The following is a 24009-nucleotide window of genomic DNA, read 5'->3' as shown; positions in this document are numbered from 1 at the left end:
CAGTCCCAAATTTCTCCCAAATTGTCTGCCCTGAAGTGCCCAGGCCTCTCCTAGTACACAGAGAGAAGTAAGTTTGCCACTCCCTTTAAACAAATAGTACATCTGCATTTTACCACTTTATTGGAGTTAAACACTCTTTTAATCAAAGCACTGGATTGGTTTATAGTAAAAAGTAAAACACATTTATTAAACAATATTAATAGGTTAAGTGATACCAAGTAGAAGGAATAAACATTAGAAAGGGTTACAAACAAAAAATGGTATTCTAAGACTAAAACTTAATTTTAGCCAGTTACAATCTTTGCCTAAGCAGGTTTCTCACCTTAAATCAATTTCCAGAGACTTCAGCCCCCTTGGTTGCCTTCAACTTGTAGTACCTCAAGTGATGAATAACTTAGGGGTTCTCTGCCCATCCCTTTATAGTCTGATAAACCTTTGAAAACCATCTCTCTCAAAGTTCATTGACACTGCTTCAATAGGCAGGCAGGTTTCTTGGCAGTGCTGTCTCCATCACCTAGCAAGACTATTAAGAGGTCATTTTTCCCCATTTGCTCTCACGATGGCTTTGTTTACTTTGCATGTAAAGAGGACCAAGCTGGTCAGACAAGCAAATACATAGTCCTTTGTGATCTGGACAAGCTACCTCCCCAACTGTCTTGTGAGCTTTGATAATTTTGTTTACCGCATATGTAAATTGCAATCTCATTGTCACTGCTCAGCCCTGTTCATTTGTCCTGAAGACTTGGGCACACTTGTTCTCTACTTCGTTCAAATACAGACTTTAAAACATAATATCAGAGAATGTAGATAACTCAACATATATTAATACACACATTCCACAGTAATATTAATCACTAGTGTGTCATTAGTTTTCCAATGATATATTGCATAATACCTTTTAGATACAGATCATGACACCAATGTGTTGGGGTACACTGATCAAGCCATCTGAAACTCATTACTACATACCAGGGAGCCCCTTGCCCTTTGGCCTTGAGATGCTCTTAGGGTCACAGTGTTATTGTGGCTGGCATCTGTGACAAGGCCTTAGCCAGTTCAAGCAGTCCCTCATTTATGGGGAGGATGAAGCTTCTTGGAACAGAAGCTTGCAAGGTGTCAAACACTTGGGAGATTTCTCCAATGCGACCAAAGTCTCTATTGCCAGAATTTTGGCAATCCTCACAAGGAGCTCCTAGAATGACTTAATCATTTGGTACTAGTACTGGTTCCAAAGATACTACTCCATCAGGTGAGGAACATGAGGGTCCTCTGGTGATGATACAAGGCAATGTTGTGGCTCTACCTCTGGTTCTTCCTGGTACTCTGGTGTAGGTGGTCTGTCTAAAAACACGGATGGGGAGAATTACCACTTTTTCTTTCATGGGTGCAGTGGACACTGGCTTCTTGATTCATGAAACAGTGGACCCCAGTATCCAAACAGAGCCAGGGTGTTATACCATAGGAATACGTATCACTTGTTTGGTACTGGCCAGTCCAGTGCCATTGCTGATGAGACAATGGATACTGAGTCCTGTAGGGAAAGCTGATAGGGTCTTTCCATGGTGCTGGTGACTGACCTCAGAAGATGCTCTAAGATGGGAAGAAGTGAGGAGAAATAGACCTCTTCTAAGAGTGGCGCTGAAGTATATGGTGCTCTTGGTACAGTGGTCTATACCAGTGCTCTTTCAGCATTGAAGATGGTCCTGGTCCTGGTTCACTCAGGGTTGCATCATCTGCAGCAGGAATTGAAGGCTAGCCAATTATTACCCTCAGTTTGTATTTGTGCACTTGATTTTTCCTTCCTAAATGTAGTACTTTGCACTTGTCTTTACTGAATTTCATCTTGTTGATTTCAAACCAATTCTCCAATTTATCAAGGTTCTTTTGAATTCTAATCCTGTCCTTGCAATCCCTCTCAGCTTGGTGTCACTCAGAAATTTTAAAGCATACTTTCCACTCATTTATCCAAGTCATTTATTAATATATTGAATAGTACCAGACCCAGGACAAACTCCTGTGAGATTCCAGTTTGACAGTGAACCACTGATAATTACTCTTTAATAATATTATAGAATGAGTCAAAATATTTTGACTATATCATGTCATAAGTTGTCATGTCATGAAATGATGACGTAATATTTGAAACATTTAAACTTTTATATTATAAAACATAATTGCTGAAATCTTTCAAATACTACATATTTTAATTACATATTATTTTACATTATTTTATATATTTTATATTATTTATTTTTTTAGACTGTATACATTGGTAATTGATTTTGAAATTGGTATTTTAATTGGTGTTATTCTAATTTACAAAAAATATTTAAAAAACAAAATAATAATTAAAAATCCCAAACCCAAACAGGCAGCTTTCCTGCTTGCCAGGTAGGCAGCCCTGGGGTTAAGGACTCAGGCACCTGGCTGAGCAGCTGACCCAGATTAACAATTTGGGAAGATATCTGTTCACCATTACAGTTAATTGCAACTGAAGGAAATGGACACCCTGCTGATGGGCAAAAACTGGCTATGCAAGCTTAAATTGGACTGGAGTGTGGTACACCACATACCATGTGGGGAGTGGGAGAGCTGAAATTAAAATAAAAAGCTCTATTTACTATAGACATGGGTTTGGTAAAAAGAATAACACCAAGGCTGGTTGTTTCCGACAAGGCCATTACTAAATTCCTGAAGATAAGGCCTGTGCCATACATTCTGCAACAGCCTGTGGAAAAGCATCTGGATCATAGAATCATAGAATATGAGGGTTAGAAGAGACCTCAGGAGGTCATCTAGTCCGATCCCCTGCTCAAAGCAGGGCCAACACCAACTAACTCATCCCAGCCAGGGCTTTGTCAAGCCAGGCTTTAAAACCTCTAAGGATGGAGATTCTACCATCTCCCTAGGTAACCCATTCCAGTGCTTCACCACCCTCCTAGTGAAATAGTGTTTCCTAATATCCAACCTAAACCTCCCGCACTGTAACGTGAGACCATTGATCGTTGTTCTGTCATCTGTCACCACTGAGAACAGCCGAGCTCCGTACTCTTTGGAACCCCCCTTCAGGTAGTTGAAGGCTGCTTTCAAATCCCACCTCACCCTTCTCTTCTGCAGACTAAATAACCCCAGTTCCCTCAGCCTCTCTTCGTAAGTCATTTTCCCCAGCCCCCTAATCATTTTTGTTGCCCTCCGCTGGACTCTCTCCAATTTGTCCACATCCCTTCTGTAGTGGGGGGATCAAAACTGGACACAATACTCCAGGTGTGGCCTCACCAGTGCCGAATAGAGGGGAATATTCACTTTCCTCGATCGGCTGGCAATGCTCCTACTAAAACAGCCCAATATTCGTTGGGCCTTCTTGGCAACGAGGGCACACTGCTGACTCATATCCAGGTTGTCGTCCACTGTAATCCCCAGGTCCTTTTCTGCAGAACTGCTGCTTAGGCACTCGGTCCCCAGCCTGTAGCGGTATATGCAGTTCTTACTTCCTAAGTGCAGGACTCTGCACTTGTCCTTGTTGAACCTCATAAGATTCCTTTTGGCCCAATCCTCCAATTTGTCTAGGTCACTCTGGACCCTATCCCTACCCTCCAGTGTATCTACCTCTCCCGCCAGTATAGTGTCATCTGCGAACTTCCTGAGGGTGCAATTAATCCCATCATCCAGATCATTGATAAAGATGTTGAACAAAACCAGCCCCAGGACCGACCCTTGGGGCACTTCACTTGATACCGGCTGCCAATTAGACATCGAGCCGTTGATCACTACCCATTGAACCCGACAATCTAGCCAGCTTTCTATCCACCTTATAGTCCATTCATCCAATCCATACTTTTTTAACTTGCTCGCAAGAATACTGTGGGAGACTGTATCAAAAGCTTTGCTAAAGTCAAGATATATCACATCCACTGCTTTCCCCATATCCACAGAGCCAGTTATCTCATCATGGAAGGCAATCAGGTTGGTCAGGCATGACTTGCTCTTGGTGAATCCATGTTGACTGTTCCTGATCACCTTCAAAAGGATGAACTACAAAAGCAGGGCATAATTTTACCTTTGGAGTTCAAGGGATGGGCTGCATCAATTTTATGTATCCCAGAGGGTACTGGCAGCAAAAGAATTTACAGGGACCATAAAATCACCATAAACTCCTGGCTGGAAGTGGACCAATATTCAATTCCTAAAATATAAGATTTATTTGCAATACTGGAAGAGGGACTGAAGTTTACCAAATGAGACTTGTCCCAAGCCTACCAGATATGGTACTGCAGTCAGGTTCAAAACAATTGCTGAAGTGAATGCATATAATGGGCTATTTAGGTCTGAAAGATTACATTACTGGGAAACCAGTGCACCTGCTGTATTTCAAAATTGGTAGATCAGTCAATTTTACTTACTATAAGTTTTGTCATAGAAATTAGAGATGTTAAAAAATTATCATCTCTCTAATATTTGCAGGGTATGTCACTGCCAGACTTCTTACAATAAATTACCTAAATTTTTTTGCTGTGGTAAAAGTTTTCTAAATATATAGCCTAAATTTTCCTTTTCATTCCATTTTTCTTAGTTATTCCCTCCTTGTACAATGTTAAATTATAATATATTTGTATCATGCCTCTTCTTAGCCATAACTAATAGAACAGTTACTACAATTACTACAACAGTAATGGTTGTTCTTTAAGATGCGCTTGTCAGTGTGGATTCCACTGTAGGTGCTAATGCACCTTATACATGCAAGATCAGATTCTTTTGCATAGCTGTGCCTGTTGGGTCTGTGCATGCATCTTATGCCTCCTTGTTGTTACACGTAAGGGCACAAAGGGCAAAGCAGCCAAAACCCTCCCTCATTTTCCTCACAATTGGAAGCACATGTTAGCTGAGGATTCTAAAAGCGGGGATGGAGGGCAAGCTGCAGCAGGATCCATATGCATAACATTTTGAAGAACCACAGTTACTTTAGGGTAATTAACCGTTCTTTCCTCTTTGAGTATGTGTCAGAGTGGATCCTACTGTAGGTAACTGCAAGCAGGATTCCTTCTGGATGGTGAGATGAGGAGTATCAGCTGCATTAGCTGAACAGAGATTGTAGTACTGCTCTCTCAAACTTGGCATCTGCCCTGGCAGCTAATTTCAATGACTAATGTTTGACAAAAGTCAGTGGGTTATTCTACATCATCTTATGTGTCTCAGAAATTGGCAAGTTCCAGAATCTGGGAGAAGATGTTGCTTGAGCTCTGGTGGAATGAGCATTGATGTTTGGAACTATCCTTGAGATGCACTGTGTTACCATTTGGAAATTCACTATGATAGCCCGGCCTCAGAAAACAGTCTGAACAGCTTGGTCCTGTGAATGTAGTAAACTAGCATAGTGGAAATGTCATAGAATCATAGAATCATAGAATATCAGGGTTGGAAGGGACCCCAGAAGGTCATCTAGTCCAACCCCCTGCTCGAAGCAGGACCAATTCCCAGTTAAATCATCCCAGCCAGGGCTTTGTCAAGCCTGACCTTTGTCCAGTGTATGTATCTTCTTCTGTCATAAATTAGCCTGGAGCTTTCGGAAGATGACAGGCAAGTTGATTGATTCAGACAGAATTTCTAAGACCACCTTAGGGTTGAATGTGAAGTGAGGTTTTGGCACCATCATGTTGTGTTTCTGAAACGGCATGCAGGGAGGGCCAGCCATGAGTGCTTGGTGCTCACTCTCTCTCCTGGCTGAACTGATAGCAAGTAAGAAAATGATCTTCAGAACGAGATGATGTAAGGAGCATTCTGAAAGTGGCTCAAAGGGAGGCCCTATTAGTCTCTAGAGCACAATGTTGAGGTCCCTGGCAAGAGTAGGTTCTCTCACCAGTGGCTAAGTACATAACAAATCTTTGAGGAACTTAAATACCACTGGATGGGAGAAGACCGAGCATGACTGCACAGGCAGATGGCACATCAAAATAAATACAAGGTGAACCTTAATGTAGCTGAACAAAAGGCTGGAATGTTTCAGATGCAGCAAGTAGTCAAGGAGCTATGGTTCTGAAGCCTGCATTGGGTCCAGGTCATATTCAGCTGCCCATATCAAGAACCTCTTCCATTTTAACAAATAAGCCTTTCTGATAGATGTCTTGCTGCTCTGTATCAGGATCTCCTGGACTTATTTAGAGCAAAATCTGTCCATGGTACTTAACCAGCCAACATCCAGGCTGTTAGATGTAGGGACTTTGGATCTGGAGTACCTAACTGTGGTGTTATGAAATCAAGCCTGGGCAGTTTGGGAGTTGAACCACCACTAGTCATTTTGTGAAGATTCTCAGTGCTGTGGAGAATCCAAATAGCAGCATCTTGTACTGGTAGTGATTTAGTCCTACTATGAATCTCAGGTACTTCCTGTGAGCGGAGTGGATGGTTGTGTAGAAGTATGTGTCTTGCAAGCTGAAAACCATGAACAAGTCTTGAGCCTGCTGAGGTGGAATGATGGAGGCAAGCGTTTCCATCCTGAATCTGAGGTGGCATATGTATTTGTTCAGTTTCCTCTGGTACAGGATAGAGTGAACACCCCCTTTTCTTCTCTGGGATAAGGAAATTTAGGGAGTAGAAGTCTCTTCCCTGGAATCTCCTCCATGGTTTGCAGATGAAGCAATGAAATCACTTCTTTTTGTAATAGGCTTTCATGAGAAGTTCACTGATTTTAGAGAGAGAGAGAGAGAGAGAGAGAGAGAGAGAGCGACACACACACATACACTTTTTTAACATCCAAATCGAAGAAAAAAAAACGGAAGGGTGAAGGCCATATTTCTTCACTAATTTAGTAGAAAAGAACAAGTTTGAAGCTCTAAGAAATAAAGACATGGACACTTGCTGGGTTCCATCTTCTGGAGTAAGAGGGAACTAAGTGAGTGTCATGGCCAGTCTGTCCTTTATGCCCTTTCCGTGGAAGCATGAGGTGGCACTGGGTGCATGTGTGGCCCTAAAATATACTGATATTCAAAAGGATCTGATCTTACACACCTAAGGCACATTGGCACCTGCAGGGGCATCCATACTGGTACGTACTTGAAGAACAAAGATATACTATACATACTTACCTCTTAATTTTTCCTCATAAATAAATCCTTCTAACCCTGGATAATTTTGTTGCTCTTTTAGTATTACCCTCCATTTTTTTAAATTTATGTGATATTGAGGTGGCCAAAACATAGTGTCAAATATTCTAGATTCATTCTCAGAAACTTATAGGGTAAGTCTACGCTGAATCTGGGAGAGAGTCTCCCAATCCAGATCCACAGACTCGCATTAGCAGAGCTTGTGCTAGTGCACAAAAAATAGGGGTGTAGACACTGTGGAAAGCCTTGGAGTCAGGGGACGGCCTTGACAGCCTTAGCTCCAGCCTTAGCCATAACATCAAAGCAATGGGTACACAGCTATTTTCAGTACGCTAGCACAAGCTCAGCTAACACAAGTCTGCGGACCTGGGCTGGGAGGCTCACTCCCAGATGCAGTGTAGACAAACCCTAAGAAGTGCTTATCACCTCCCTACTGTGCAACATGATGCCTCTGTCTATACAGCAAGACGTTACATTAGTTTTTCTTTCTACCAACCCAGACTACGAGCTCAGATCAAATCTGCTCTCCTTTATGACTTTTGTATCTTTTAATATTAGTACATTCTATGTGTTACTTTCCCATTAGTGATATGTGTTTCAGATACCTTCCTACAATTGTATTGTTTCCATTTTTCCTTGCTTAATACCATTTTAATTTATGCCCACATTTCTAACCTTTCTAGGCCCATTTCTATTATTTCTCTGTGATCACTGATATTCACAACACCTTCCATCACTGAAATTCACAGATAACCTGTAGTTTACCTTCACTTTCAGTTTGTTAATGAAAATGTTAAATAAGAAGGACTAATTCCTGCAGTATCCAAATATAAATGTCCTCTCAGCTGGATTGCATTTAATTAGTACTCTTTGTTTGAGTTTTCTGCCACTTTTCACTCCACAGTGCTCAGATCCAAGCCAATCTGAGTTACATTTTGTAATAGTTAACCAAATAGGCTATTGTATCATACACGTCAACAAACCTACTGTAATAACTGCACAGATATACAAGGCAGGAAATACAATATTGATTCTAATAATTATTGAAGTGGACAAGCATCCTGCTAGAGCAATCAGCACACATTCAACTAAACACAAATAATATATTGTTTAAAAATTATGGACTACATTGAACAACTTGCAGTCACATGGGCAAGCACTTCAGCAGGAATACATGTGTACATGCTTGATCAGAAGAGTTACACTTGTAGAATCTTGATCTAAATAAATCAAACATTTAAGTAATTTTCTTTCTGATGCTCTATTAATAAATGGAAGCCACAGATGTTGTTGTTCTTAAATATTATTTATGTTTCCCCAATATATTCTTTACTTCAGATATAATCAACAGTCCAAACAAGAAGAAAACTAGTAAGGAAAACAAAAGGACAAACAAAGAAATCCTTTTTTGCCCAATGACAGAAATGTAAATGCTGTCCCCTAATATACTGTCAGAAGTAGTATAATATATTTTGTACATATTATAGGCAGCACAAATACTAAAGCCTGTAGTGAAAGTTGCTTGACATGTCTCAAGATCCTGTTTTCAGCTGTTTATAACTTTGTCAAATGGTAATCATTTGGGCTGAAATTTCCCATGCCAAGTGTCTGCCTCATACTGAATTGTCTTGGAAAGTTTCAGCAAAAATGGTTGAGCCATTTTTAAGAATGAAGATAAGGAAAAACTTTGTTTTACCCATGCTAAATTAGCTATAAGAATATTTTTAAGAAGCTCTAATGCCTCCTTGTTTTGGAGCAGAGACTTGAAATTTGGCAGTTGCTTCTTTGCCAGGGATGTGCCTTTTGCGGTTCCTATTTAAAACTGTCTAAATATCACCAATTCATGATCCTTTGAAAAAGTCTCAGTCTGCAAATGCTCAATAGAGATTTGTTAGAGTTTTGCTGCTAAATTATCCAAAGATTTCATCTGTGCTACGTATGATTCAGCCCCTAGCAGCTTCTACATACTGTCCAAACTACATGTGTGCCATCCCCATAGAGTAACTGAACATACTCCCAGCTGGTGATGTAGAGGGCTGAGCAGGATTTTCCATGCAATTGATGCTCTGTACTGATCACTGCTGAGCACAAGAAGTAAGATCAGGGAAACTGTCTCTCCTGTGCTCTCAATGATCCCCTGCTGGTGCCCACGCAGCCACAAGGAGGAGGAAACACCCTGACTTAAAACACAGAGGGATGAGGAATGGGAAATGGGATGTGGATGTGGGCTTATAATTGTCAGAGGACAGGGAGAAGCCAATGGGGCGGGGAAAGCAGTGGCTGACAGGAGCCACTGGTGGGGACAGCAGAGTGTTTTGAGAAGTAAACTGCAAAGTATAATCTACTTTCCCCGATCCAACTTTCTTCTGTGAAATATTACTCATATTTATTTGCAGAGTTACTGAATCTTTGCAAAAGAGATTTCTTAAGGGTTTGAAGAAGTCAACAGAGGCCAAAATCACATATTTATTACAAATCTACTTGTCTTTTAACACATTTATTAAAATGGCACTCATTAATACCAGATTTAAGTAATTACAGAATTTAGAGCAGTGGTCTCCAACCTTTTTAAGCACAAGATCACTTTCTGAATTTAAGTGCAACCCAGGATCTACCTCAAAGAAAATGTAGAAATAACAGTAATCACACAAACCCAAACATCCTTGCCCTGCCCCCTGTTCTGCCTCTTCTGCAAGGCTATGCCCCTGCCCCGCCCCTTGTGTGAGGCCCCACCCCACTCACTCCATCCCCCCTCCCTCCGTCACTCGCTCTCCCCCACCCTCACTCACTTTCACCAGGCTGGGGCAGGGGGTTGGGGTGCAGGAGGGGGTGCAGGGTGTGGGGTGTATGAGGGGGCTCAGGGCTGGGGGTTGGGGTGCAGGGTACAGGCTCTGGGAGGGAGCTTCAGCGTGAGGGGGGTCAGGGCTGGGGTAGGCAGCTGGGGTGCAGGAGGGGGTTCAGGGCTTGGCCAGGGGGTTGGGGTGCAGGCTCCGGCCGAGTGTCGCTTACCTCAGGTAGCCATGCAGCGGGGCTAAAGGAGGCTCCCAGCCTGCCCTGGCCCCGTGCTCTTCCAGAAGTGGCCGGCATGTCCAGCAGTGGCTCCTGGGGGGGAGGGGCAGGTGGCTCCACATACTGCCCCTGTCCACAGACACCGCCCCCGCAGCTCCCATTGTCCACAGTTTCCCGTTCCCGGCCAATGGGAGCTGTGGGGGTGGTGCCCGAGAGTGAGGGCAGCGTGCGGAGGAAATCCGCTGCCCCTTCCTCTCCACCAGGAGCCGCTGCTGGACATGCCGGAAACTCCTGGGAGCAGCGCAGGGCCAGGGCAGGCAGGGAGCCTGCCTTAGCCCTGCTGCGCCACTGAACTGTTAGCGGCCTATCTCCCGGTTTGGCTGCAGGAGGGTTGGCAACCCTACTCTGTGACTGAGATTGACTGTCAGAGGCTCCACAATCAACCAGTCGATCACAATCTACCGGTTGGTGACCATTGATTTAGAGCCTTTTACTTCTAATGTAGGTCACTAGTTGCAATTTAACTCAAGGTGGCTGTCCTGGTGGTGTCCAAGAACCATCCCTGATTTCTCCCTTATGTGATCAGAAGTTGTTCATGGCAGCTCCTTCTGCCTCCCTCCCTTTGATCCCCATACCCTATGTAGTAGGGGGAGAGAGAGGGAAAAATGGGAGTAAAGACCCCATTCTGGACTGGATTAAGCCTTGGGTCTGTGCTAGATGTACAGAGAATGGATTAACTCTGTATACTACAGATTCTCTCACAGCTGAGATTAAAAAAATGTATTGAAAAATCTGTGTATATATTTGTTACATTATATAAACTCAAAAAGTGTTACAAAATTATCTTCTTTAGTATTACATTAAAAAAGCATATATAATGCAATACACTACTGAATTTAACTATTTCCACAAACAATCATATTGTAGTCTATAAAGTTAAATTTTTCAATATTTTTATAATTATATATTAAATATCAACACTTTAACTTTGGTTTCTAAAGTAAACACATAGAAACATGATCTTAAAATAGGACACCAACAGCTCAGAATGTCATACAAAGGAATAGATGGAAGATAATCTGAACAGATCCAAAAACTGTCAGTACAAAAAATTCTCTCTTTTTATTATAATACCGATATCAAAACAAACCAATAGCACTTTTCATAACTTACCTTAGAGATCTGAAACAGCACAGACTGCTGAATTAACTGTAATCAGTCTCCTCCCAAGATACAACATGTAACTTTTCCACCACTTTCAAATCTGCAGTGGAAGGTATTTTAGGCCTGGCTAAATATCACTGAAAGAAAATTCGTTCACATGTTTGGCCATGTCTTACATTCCATCTCCTTCCACTGGCAACACAGACACAGCTAATTTTAATCTGTGACATAAACAGCTACCATGACAGTTAAAATTGTTTAGGCACTGACTCCAACACACTGCACTAACTGTACCAGCATAAGAAATTTCTGATGTACAATAAAAGGGCCCAACCCTATTAGGTCCAGGGCACCAAAAATTCAGAGTTACTCAGCACCTTGCAAGATTAAAATCAGAGGATTACTAAACTCTTTAGCTTCCTATAACACCTAATTTAAATTGCTAATTTAAAGAAAATGTATATTCAGACTGCATACATAATTTCCAATGGAAATCTAATAATCTGTTCAATAAAATCCTTATTAATGTTAACAATACTCTAATTATAATACATCTTTTATAATTATTAGTAATCAATATAATTAAAACAGCACAACAGTGACTAATAAATTTTCTTACTGCTTACATATGAAATATGAAAATGTATACCATAATCTTTGTTTAAAACAATGTAAGGGATGCAGGTGCAGGCCTTAAAACTATATATTTAGTGATCAAATTATGCTAACATTATGTTACATTCATAAGTGTAATTTTATGTTCAAGTTTTAAATGTAAAAACAAGAATTCTGGCTTTGCACTGCTTATATTAGCCTGATTATGCAAATACTAACCCTCAAACTCTGTTTTCGTTCATGATACTTTGGATAAAATCAGTGCTGGTAGCTGTTTACATTTTAAAATACATTAAGATATCCATTTGAAAGATTTATAGAAGATTAAAAGCTGTGTAAACATTTGTTATGTGAAGCACTGTAATCATTATCCATATGTTTTATAAGCTTGCACCATTTTATTTCTCAAAGTACCATGTATTTCCTTTTTTCTAACTATGCATTCACATTGTAGCCTGCTTTAAAATTGAAGGTCTAATCAGACATCCAAAAGCTTCAGATAATAAATTTAGGACTGACACAGTCCCAGTTAATGACAGAGTTACAAAATACTCCTTTCATTTTATGAATTCTCTGTCCATTAATCCTTCATCAACTTCTGTTTAGAATATACAACACCAGAGTTCATTTACACACAGAAAACTAAATCATGAATGTATGACAAATACTGCTAAATATATTTTTCAAAATCTAAGATTTCTAAATAAAATAGGTTTCAGAGTGGTAGCACACAGCTTTCAGTCAAAGAGCCTTTATGATTAACCCACTGGATTTATGAAAAATTAAAATGTGATGTAGACATATCCTTAATATTAAGACACTAAAGCTTTTGCTTAATTGAAATTCCCACTGAGTCTTAGATGAAGAATAAGCCTCTAGATAATGCGGTTTTGAAGGACTTGATACACTCATGGATAAGCTTATAGATACTTTAAGATTTGGGGGCCGAAATTTCTTTAAAATTTGGCTACTTGTTCTGGAGGGATAAAAAGAGCTACCACAAAATCTATTCAGAATGCAAAAGACTACAAAGTTATCACTTTATTTTGATAAAATTCTTCTGTTTCCTTTATATAAAGTTTGTTTGGAGTTCAGTTTCTCCTGTTTTATTTCCCACTTGAGAGAAGAGAAATATTGCTCTGATTCTAGATTGGCATGACATTTGTTGTCAGCTTTGCCACCTATCTAATGTATGAAACATTAAACATAAAAAAAAAATCAAAGAATAAATAAATATCTCAATTAATTTCTTCTAGTGTCCTGCACATTATATTTTTCCTCCTTAAATAATTATCAGTCTTTTAGAACACTAAATCTAGTATGAGCTATGCATTCTCAAGTAGCTATGTTTCATATTGCATCTTCTGTGTTACTTATGTATGCGTATGTTAATTCTTCTACAGCTTACCAAACATATAGGAAAGAACATCACCCTAATACACATTTGAACTTAAACCATGGCTGTAGGCCAAACAAAATAAGTGTAATTAACAGAATGTTTAGAATGTATGTTTGGTTACTTTGATAAAAAATAAAAGTAACATATTATTAGCAAATATGATATGAGCCAACATAGAAGCATACGGATCCATAATTACTGCCACTTCCACGTCTAATAAATTTTTATAAAAAGCTTTTATTAAAAAAAATCCTTAGCTGATTTAAGGTTACTTTCCCAGTTCCACTAACTGGTTGTGCTGCTCTCCTCTCTGGGTCTTTGCATGAATTGAATCATCTATTTACTCTGTACCGACCAGGGGATGGAGGGCAGTGTCTTTTGGCTTCTCTTCTCCCTCTCAAGGGAGTGCCAATGACCCAATTACCAAGTTGAACTGAAAAGCACCATGTGACAGGGCGGAGCAGCCCCGCACTGGTACCGCAGGGGTTAACCCTTCCTTCCTACCAGAGGAAGCCATGCCCCTGAGGCTCTGCTGGGCATGCTTCAACTGGAGAACAGGTATAAAAGCCTGCAGAGCTGCTCAGTCTGGGCTGACTGCCGGAGGGGAAGGAGGCACACTGCCAACTCCTGAAGAGGGATAGCCTGCACTCCAAGACCAGGAAGCCAGACAGACTGGGACGCACAGATGGAATACATCACAGAAGGGGAATTGACTGGAGGACCCCCAGACACAGAGGACCCGGAGGTTACAGTAGGAAGTGACCCAGGGGAACTTTAGAAGAAAATGGCATTAGAGCTGCGCTGAGGCTTGGCGTGTTTCAGGTGGATCCCCGCCGAGCTGGCAGCAAGGGGAACTTGCCACTACCAGGGCCCTGGGTGACCCAGTGGAGAGCACGGGGGAAGGGGGGGGGTCCAGCATGTGAATCATATGGACTCTGGCCACTAGGCCACTCTAACCCTCCTGTGAGGGTTGATTCTATGGACTCCAGCCACTGGGCCACACTGTCCTGACGCTGGGGTGACTTCCATGGACTTTGGCCATTGGGCTGCACTGCCCTGACACTGAGGCGACTTCTATGGACTTTGGCCATTGGGCCACACTGCCCTGATGCGGGGGCGACATCTATGGACTCTGGCCATTTGGCTGCACTGCCCTGATGCTGGGAGTGACTTATATGGACTCCAGCTGCTAGCGCACACTACCCGCCTGCAAGGGCAATTATATAGACTTTGGCCATTGTAGGAATCTGGTGGCGTATGGGAGGGCCCAGGTATCCCTATCCCCAGTCACAGACTCTCACCACACGGTGACACAACTACAAACTCTCGCCACTGCACGACACAGCCCAGAGTACTGATACTACATGATACTGCCAGGCTCAGACACCAACCCCCCCAGAACGTGGTGGAGAATGTGGGCAACACCTGAGCCCTGTTAAGAGGACCATTGGGATACCGACTGGACAGACCCAAAAGAGGCTATGAAAACTGAAAAACTGCTGAAATGGACGCTGGAGACAAATTCAAGGACATATGGCCTAATAGTGGTAGATTAATAGAATACAAGTGTTCGATGTAGCCAGCGACTGTTGCCTTCGTAGTTGTTTTGCCTTTGTGGCAAACCTTGAAATATACTTCTGAAATTCATGTGACACTCCTGGGAAATTCTGCACCAAAAAATTAAAAATTCTGCACCAAAAATTTCAAAATTCTGTGCACATTTTAAAATTCTGCAAAATTCTGCATATTTTATTTGTCAAAATAACTAGTGCTGTCAAGTGAGACAGAGTAAGAGGATAAGCATCTTGAGATCCTCTGTGAGAGACAAATATAGAATTGTGTACAAAAAAAACTGCATTAAAAAAAAAAACAATGTAAAACTTTAGAGCCTACAAGTCCATTCAGTCCAACTTCTTGTTCAGCCAATAGCTCAGACAAACAAGTTTGTTTACATTTGCAGGAGATAATGCTGCCCACTTCTTATTTACAATGTCACCTGAAAGTGAGAACAGGCATTCACATGGCATTTTTGTAGCCAGCACTGCAAGGTATTTACTTGCCAGATATGCTAAACAGTCATATACCCCTTCATGCTTTGACCATCATTCCAGAGGACATGCTTTTATGCTGATAATGCTCGTTAAAAAAATAATACGGTACTTAAATTTGTGACTGAACTCTTTGGGGGAGTAGTGTATGTCCCCTGCTCTGTTTTACCTGCATTCTGCCATATATTTTATGTTATAGTTGTCTTGGGTGATGACCCAACACATGTTGTTTGTTTTTAAGAACACTTTCACTGCAAATTTAACAAAATGCAAAGAAGATCCCGATGTGAAATTTCTAAAGATAGCTACAGCACTCGACCCAAGGTTTAAGAATCTGAAGTGCCTTCCAAAATCTGAGAGGGATGAGGTATGGAGCAAGCTTTCAGAAGTCTTAAAAGAGCAACATTCTGATGCGGAAACTACAGAACCCAAACCACCAAAAAAGAAAATCAACCTTCCGCTGGTGGCATCTGACTCAAATGATGAAAATGAACATGTGTCAGTCCACACTGCTTTGGATCATTATCCAGCAGAACCTGTCATCAGCATGGACGCATGTCCTCTGGAATGGTGGCTGAAGCATCAAGGGACATACAAATCTTCAGCGCATCTGGCATGTAAATATCTTACGACTCCAGCTACAAGTGCCATGCAAACGCCTGTTCTCACTTTCAGGTGACATTGTAAAGAAGACAAGGTTAGCTTTATCTCCTGCAAATATAAACAGACTTGTTTGTGTGAGTGATTGGCACTACAGTACTTGTATGAAGTGAATTGAAAAATACTATTTCTTTTGTTTTGTACAGTGCAAATATTTGTAATCAAAAATAAATATAAAGTGAGCACTGAACACTTTGTATTCTGTGTTGTAATTGAAATCAATATATTTTAAAATGTAGAAAACATCCAAAAATATTTAAATAAATGGTGGTCTATTATTGTTTAACAATTAATTTTTTTAATTGTGCTATTAATCACAATTAATTTTTTTAATAGCTTGACAGCCCTACTTCACATTATTTTCATTAATATCTTCCTGTTTTCTTCTTTCCTCTAAGAATACTGAAAATTTAGCGTAGCAGCCGTGTTAGTCTCTAAGGTGCCACAAGTACTCCTTTTCTTTTTGAAAATTTAGCATGTCACCAGCATTCTTTGTGGACTTTTGAAAAATAGCAGCAGCTTTGTGGTGACACAAGGAAGCTTGGTGCCTCTCAAATTTGTCTCAAGTCTTTTTCTAAATAAAGAATCCAGACTCTATGAGAGCTTCATCTGTGTACTTAGTCAAAAGAAGCTTGTGCCTAAAAGCTGTACAACAGTAGAAACAAAGTACACTGTCACTAGCTTCAGAATAATGGAGCCACTGAAAATCATCAAACCTGGGTGAGCAGAAAGAATGGCTCCTTTGTCAAGGTTACACATAGCAAAATATTTAAGTTGTGGCTGATGAGGTATCTCAGAAATGCTAATGACATCAGCCAACTGACATTAGATTCCTGTTGCATGTGATGGCCAAGACAGCTGAGTTGTACAACCAGCAGAAGCTGTTCCACTTGCTGTTGGAATTGTAGTTTCCTCCTTTTTAAGCAGCCATGTTTTAAGCGATTTCATTTTAGCGCTCTGAAAATATACACTTTGTTTCTGTAATTCACTCAGTCTCTCCTCACTTAGTAAGAGTGGTGTATGGCTGCAGAATTAAGAACAAACACAGTACTCTTTGGCAAACAAATATTTAGTTAACCTCTTAGTTTTATATAGTCACAACCTTTGTAGAACTATTATGTGGCAGAATGAAGAAAGGAAACAGCTTACATCTGATCCATTGATTGCACTGGAAAACAATTGTTTGTATGTTCTGCTTATATAACAGGGATGGTCAAACTGTGGTTTGCGAGACGCATGTGGCTCTTTTACAGTTAAAGTGTGGCTTACGGAACAACCCCCCCCCCCCCGCCCTTTCCGCAGCTACCATACTGGGAGGGGAGCGGGGAGCTTGAGACCTCTGCCTTGCAGTGCGTGGTGAAGTAGGACCTTCTGCCCAGTGGGGAGGGTGATCTCGGGGCTTCAGCCTCACAGGGCACGCCTGCTGAGGCTCGGGGCTTCAGCAGGAGTGGGGCTGAAGCATCAAGCCCCTTAAGGCACCTCCCACAGGGCTGAAGCCCCGAGACCTGGCAGATGTGCCCTGTCTCTTGAACTTCTGAAGTTTCTTAGATGCGGCTCAGAGGGTCAGTAAGTTTGGCCACCCCTGTTATATAATCTCCTGGGTTCCTTGCTCACCAGGGTCTGACAAGAAAAATACTCCAAGTAAGATAGCAGCTGGAGGCCCTTTGACAGCTGCCTCCCCAGGCATGATAGGCTGAGGTCAGAGGCTGTAGAAAGCAGCCAAAGAGCCACAGGCTCCATGATATCTGCCCTACCCCTTACCTTTATGAAAAGAACAAATGGAAGAAATGAGGAGGGAGCGAGGGAAAGGAAAGAAGAATAGAGCCTATCAGGAGGCTCTAGAAGTCAGCTGCAGATGAGTGAAAGCTAGCTGGACCTATCCCAGGTCTTCCTAGAGAGAGACAGAGTAAGAGGATAAACATCTTGAGATCCTCTCTGAGAGACAAAGGGAAAAAGCCAACTAGAAGCACACACAGATGAGACTCACACAGGAACTGAGAATCCCCCCTCAAAAGACAAGACCCTACTTGCTGAGCCATTTCCCAGCCAGGGAAGAAAGGAGAAAGAGCCTGCTGCAGGAGAGACCTTCAACCTGGCCCAGGCTACAAAAGAGCTGGTTGAACCCCAGGAGAAAGAGAGGGACTTCAAGCAGCTGAGACAATCAGAGGACTATACCCTTTCTGTGCTGAAAAGAATAAACTGAATAATCAGGGGACTGCCCCGCTACAAAAAATAGATAGTGTGAACATGATATTCAATAGCTATTTTATTTTTTAATGCAAGCCCTTACCCTCCAAATAAAGTTGTCTATGCCCCTAGGAAATGAGATTATTTTAAGGAATCATAGAATCATAGAATCATAGAATATCAGGGTTGGAAGGGACCCCAGAAGGTCATCTAGTCCAACCCCCTGCTCGAAGCAGGACCAATTCCCAGTTAAATCATCCCAGCCAGGGCTTTGTCAAGCCTGACCTTAAAAACCTCTAAGGAAGGAGATTCTACCACCTCCCTAGGTAACGCATTCCAGTGTTTCACCACCCTCTTAGTGAAAAAGTTTTTCCTAATATCCAATCTAAACCTCCCCCATTGCAACTTGAGACCATTACTCCTCGTTCTGTCATCTGCTACCATTGAGAACAGTCTAGAGCCATCCTCTTTGGAACCCCCTTTCAGGTAGTTGAAAGCAGCTATCAAATCCCCCCTCATTCTTCTCTTCTGCAGACTAAACAATCCCAGCTCCCTCAGCCTCTCCTCATAAGTCATGTGCTCTAGACCCCTAATCATTTTTGTTGCCCTTCGCTGGACTCTCTCCAATTTATCCACATCCTTCTTGTAGTGTGGGGCCCAAAACTGGACACAGTACTCCAGATGAGGCCTCACCAGTGTCGAATAGAGGGGAACGATCACATCCCTCGATCTGCTGGCTATGCCCCTACTTATACATCCCAAAATGCCATTGGCCTTCTTGGCAACAAGGGCACACTGTTGACTCATATCCAGCTTCTCGTCCACTGTCACCCCTAGGTCCTTTTCCGCAGAACTGCTGCCTAGCCATTCGGTCCCTAGTCTGTAGCGGTGCATTGGATTCTTCCATCCTAAGTGCAGGACCCTGCACTTATCCTTATTGAACCTCATCAGATTTCTTTTGGCCCAATCCTCCAATTTGTCTAGGTCCTTCTGTATCCTATCCCTCCCCTCCAGCGTATCTACCACTCCTCCCAGTTTAGTATCATCTGCAAATTTGCTGAGAGTGCAATCCACACCATCCTCCAGATCATTTATGAAGATATTGAACAAAACCGGCCCCAGGACCGACCCCTGGGGCACTCCACTTGACACCGGCTGCCAACTAGACATGGAGCCATTTATCACTACCCGTTGAGCCCGACAATCTAGCCAGCTTTCTACCCACCTTATAGTGCATTCATCCAGCCCATACTTCTTTAACTTGCTGACAAGAATACTGTGGGAGACCGTGTCAAAAGCTTTGCTAAAGTCAAGAAACAATACATCCACTGCTTTCCCTTCATCCACAGAACCAGTAATCTCATCATAAAAGGCGATTAGATTAGTCAGGCATGACCTTCCCTTGGTGAATCCATGCTGACTGTTCCTGATCACTTTCCTCTCATGTAAGTGCTTCAGGATTGATTCTTTGAGGACCTGCTCCATGATTTTTCCGGGGACTGAGGTGAGGCTGACCAGCCTGTAGTTCCCAGGATCCTCCTTCTTCCCTTTTTTAAAGATTGGCACTACATTAGCCTTTTTCCAGTCATCCGGGACTTCCCCCGTTCGCCACGAGTTTTCAAAGATAATGGCCAAGGGCTCTGCAATCACAGCCGCCAATTCCTTCAGCACTCTCGGATGTAACTCGTCCGGCCCCATGGACTTGTGCACGTCCAGCTTTTCTAAATAGTCCCTAACCACCTCTATCTCCACAGAGGGCTGGCCATCTCTTCCCCATTCTGTGATGCCCAGCGCAGCAGTCTGGGAGCTGACCTTGTTAGTGAAAACAGAGGCAAAAAAAGCATTGAGTACATTAGCTTTTTCCACATCCTCTGTCACTAGGTTGCCTCCCTCATTCAGTAAGGGGCCCACACTTTCCTTGGCTTTCTTCTTGTTGCCAACATACCTGAAGAAACCCTTCTTGTTACTCTTGACATCTCTTGCTAGCTGCAGCTCCAGGTGCGATTTGGCCCTCCTTATATCTTTCCTACATGCCCGAGCAATATTTTTATACTCTTCCCTGGTCATATGTCCAACCTTCCACTTCTTGTAAGCTTCTTTTTTATGTTTAAGATCCGCTAGGATTTCACCATTAAGCCAAGCTGGTCGCTTGCCATGTTTACTATTCTTTCGACTCATCGGGATGGTTTGTCCCTGTAACCTCAACAGGGATTCCTTGAAATACAGCCAGCTCTCCTGGACTCCCTTCCCCTTCATGATAGTCCCCCAGGGGATCCTACCCATCCGTTCCCTGAGGGAGTCGAAGTCTGCTTTCCTGAAGTCCAGGGTCCGTATCCTGCTGCTTACCTTTCTTCCCTGCGTCAGGATCCTGAACTCAACCAACTCATGGTCACTGCCTCCCAGATTCCCATCCACTTTTGCTTCCCCCACTAATTCTACCCGGTTTGTGAGCAGCAGGTCAAGAAAAGCGCCCCCCCTAGTTGGCTCCCCTAGCACTTGCGCCAGAAAATTGTCCCCTACGCTTTCCAAAAACTTCCTGGATTGTCTATGCACCGCTGTATTGCTCTCCCAGCAGATATCAGGAAAATTAAAGTCACCCATGAGAATCAGGGCATGCGATCTAGTAGCTTCCGTGAGTTGCCGGAAGAAAGCCTCATCCACCTCATCCCCCTGGTCCGGTGGTCTATAGCAGACTCCCACCACTACATCACTCTTGTTGCACACACTTCTAAACTTAATCCAGAGACACTCAGGTTTTTCCACAGTTTCGTACCGGAGCTCTGAGCAGTCATACTGCTCCCTTACATACAGTGCTACTCCCCCACCTTTTCTGCCCTGCCTGTCCTTCCTGAACAGTTTATAACCATCCATGACTGTACTCCAGTCATGTGAGTTATCCCACCAAGTCTCTGTTATTCCAATCACGTCATAGTTCCTTGACATCACCAGGACCTCCAGTTCTCCCTGCTTGTTTCCAAGGCTTTGTGCATTTGTATATAAGCACTTGAGATAACCTGTTGATCGCCCCTCATTCCCAGTATGAGGCAGGAGCCCTCCCCTCACAGACATTCCTGCCTGTGCTTCCTCCCGGTATCCCGCTTTCCCACTTACCTCAGGGCTTTGGTCTCCTTCCCCCGGTGAACCTAGTTTAAAGCCCTCCTCACTAGGTTAGCCAGCCTGCTGGCAAAGATGCTCTTCCCTCTCTTCGTAAGATGGAGCCCGTCTCTGCCCAGCACTCCTCCTTCATGGAACACCATCCCATGGTCAAAGAATCCAAAGCCTTCTCTCCGACACCACCTGCGTAGCCATTCGTTGACTTCCACGATTCGACGGTCCCTACCCAGGCCTTTTCCTTCCACGGGGAGGATGGACGAGAAGACCACTTGCGCCTCCAACTCCTTTATCCTTCTTCCCAGAGCCACGTAGTCCGCAGTGATCCGCTCAAGGTCATTCTTGGCAGTATCATTGGTGCCCACGTGGAGAAGCAGGAAGGGGTAGCGATCCGAGGGCTTGATGAGTCTCGGCAGTCTCTCCGTCACATCACGAATCTTAGCCCCTGGCAAGCAGCAGACTTCTCGGTTTTCCCGGTCAGGGCGGCAGATAGATGACTCAGTCCCCCGGAGGAGAGAGTCCCCGACCACCACCACCCGCCTTCTCCTCTTGGGAGTGGTGGTCGTGGAACCCCCAACCTCAGGACATCGCATCTCATGCCTTCCAACCAGCGGAGTCTCCTTCTGCTTTCTCCCCCCAGACATATCATCTGGTCCACTCTCCGCAATGGTACCTGTGGAGAGAACATGAAAGCGGTTGGTTACCTGTGTCTGTGTTACTGGAACCCGGACATTCCGCTTACCTCTTCTGGAGGTCACATGTTGCCAAGCTTCCTCACTGGCCTCTTGGCTCCTCTGTGCCACCTGCTCTATATCTTTAGAGCTTTGTGCCCCTAGAAGCCTATCCTGTGTTTTGTCCAGAAAATCCTCAGTTTCTCGTATGCAACGCAGGGTCGTTATCTGTTGTTCCAGACCTTCTGACTTAGAAGGAGGAAGCATATGAAGCTCTCAGAAAAGGATGGAAGATCAAGAAAAACCCATTTGATGGGAAAACAAAGTAGAGGAAATCACTAGGGAAAAAATTGTCTGAAACTGAAAAAAAAAAAATGCTGCAGCCAACACTATGCTGAAAGTACACATGAGCATCCTCTGGTGGACTGCAAAGAAAAATGAAGCCAAATTCAACACAAAATTAGCAAGAAAAGTTATTGGCAGGGGACGTTTGCAAAGCCAGCTCCCTCTGAATTCTATAGCAACTCACATACTGTTTGAAATAGACTGGAGGAGGAGGGAAGAAGCAGCAGGAGCAGCCTCTGAAGAAGACAACTTTAAAAGCTGTGGGATAGAGGCAGCAGGGGCAGAGGACAGCAGGGGAGGGAACTCCCTCAGTAGCACTAGACACAATCTGTTCCTGGAAGAAGATATTAGCCAGAGGGATGAAATCCCTGCGGGAAAGGATAATAAAGGGTCTGGAACAACAGAGTAAGTGGAGTCTGCACAATTGGTGATGGATCCACTGGGGTTTCTTAGGTTTGTTTTTCGTATCACTGGCAAGTTGCACAACTCATAGAATCTTCAGAGAAGCGTGTCTGGCTATTTTTTCTTGACCTGTTCCTTTCTATTTTTATCCTTCCTCTTCTCGTCCATTTTTGGAGTCATGTTGTATCATTTGAGAAAAGAGCAAGAGTAAAGAAAAGCCTGGAGTAAGAAGACTCAGAGCTGTGCTCTATTCTTCCAAAAAGAGAAAGCAAAGAATACTGGAGCAGTGGAAGGTGGAATCAGTTTATATACTCCCTTTGGATTTCACTATTTGCCCTCTTGCTTTTTGGTAGATGATGCTATAAAACTAACTGTTCTGTATTTCCAGTTGGATGGGGGAAATACACTCAATGAGCAGGACATTACCAACTGGGACCAAAATGGCTTAAACTAAAATGTGAACTAATTAAATACTGAAACTGAAGTCCTTTTGGTCTGATGATAATTTGGGATAAGAAAAAGGGATCACTGTTGAACACAGGATAATTTCCAAAATTTGGATTAACTCATTCGAAATATCATTAGTTATGTATTTGTATTTGATCTTTTGAAAGGCAATATTTAAAATAATGGAGCAATGAAAGCATGACCATAAAATACTTTTACCAGATTCCTTTGCCTATTTGTTTAGAAGTTTTCTTAAACTTTAAAATCCTCTCTTTATCAAGAATGAGCTTGAATTCAGGTCTCTTGGCCTAAATGTTTTCCAGAGAAGTAGATATCCTCTTGTAGGAGACATAAGAAATACGGGAGAAACTTCTACTTGTCCTACTAAGAAGGACTTGCTAAAAATTTTCTCTTTACTCCCATCCAAGCTCACCTAATTTTAATTATAACATTACATTTGTAACAATTGATCTTTTCTTGTGGATCAGTGATATATATTTAACAAATGGTAATATAGGTGAGGCATATTGATTTCTCTTAAATTATTTTATGTGAGATATGTTGCTAAAATAAAGAAATGCTTTTATTTCATGGAACACATTCATATAGTGTTAAATCCAGTAATCTGTTGCTTCTGAAAAATATGATAGAACAAAAGTATTAGACTTCATTAATTCATATGTATCATTATCTTTAAGATATATACTTTTTTGTGTGTGTGAAACATAGCTGAGAGAGGAAAAAACAATATAAAAGGAGCTAGGAATTGAATAAAGTAGACAGCCTGTTAGAGGTTGTTTCATTAATCCTTTATATGATCAAGGGACTGATACTTCTGAAGAACAGCATCAATA

General features: G+C 42.5%; 1 protein-coding gene across 4 annotated transcripts in view; it reads right to left on the bottom strand.

Moving 5' to 3' along the window:
* SGCG (sarcoglycan gamma) overlaps positions 1-24009 on the bottom strand; it is a 138610-nt gene that overhangs the window by 108349 nt on the left and 6252 nt on the right. For 2 of the 4 annotated variants that reach the window (XM_074958453.1, XM_074958431.1), the window contains exon 1: positions 11280-11300. The exons of 1 other annotated variant lie outside the window; for it this stretch is intronic. The gene's annotated coding sequence lies outside the window, so the exon portion shown is untranslated. Of the gene's footprint in view, positions 1-11279; positions 11389-24009 lie in introns of those variants that run through there. One more of the 4 variants, XM_074958444.1, reaches the window with a different exon arrangement.

This window comes from Natator depressus, chromosome 1, assembly GCF_965152275.1.
Source record: "Natator depressus isolate rNatDep1 chromosome 1, rNatDep2.hap1, whole genome shotgun sequence".
In the NCBI taxonomy this organism is placed as follows: domain Eukaryota; kingdom Metazoa; phylum Chordata; order Testudines; family Cheloniidae; genus Natator; species Natator depressus.
This window is presented reverse-complemented; position numbering and strand designations above follow the sequence as displayed.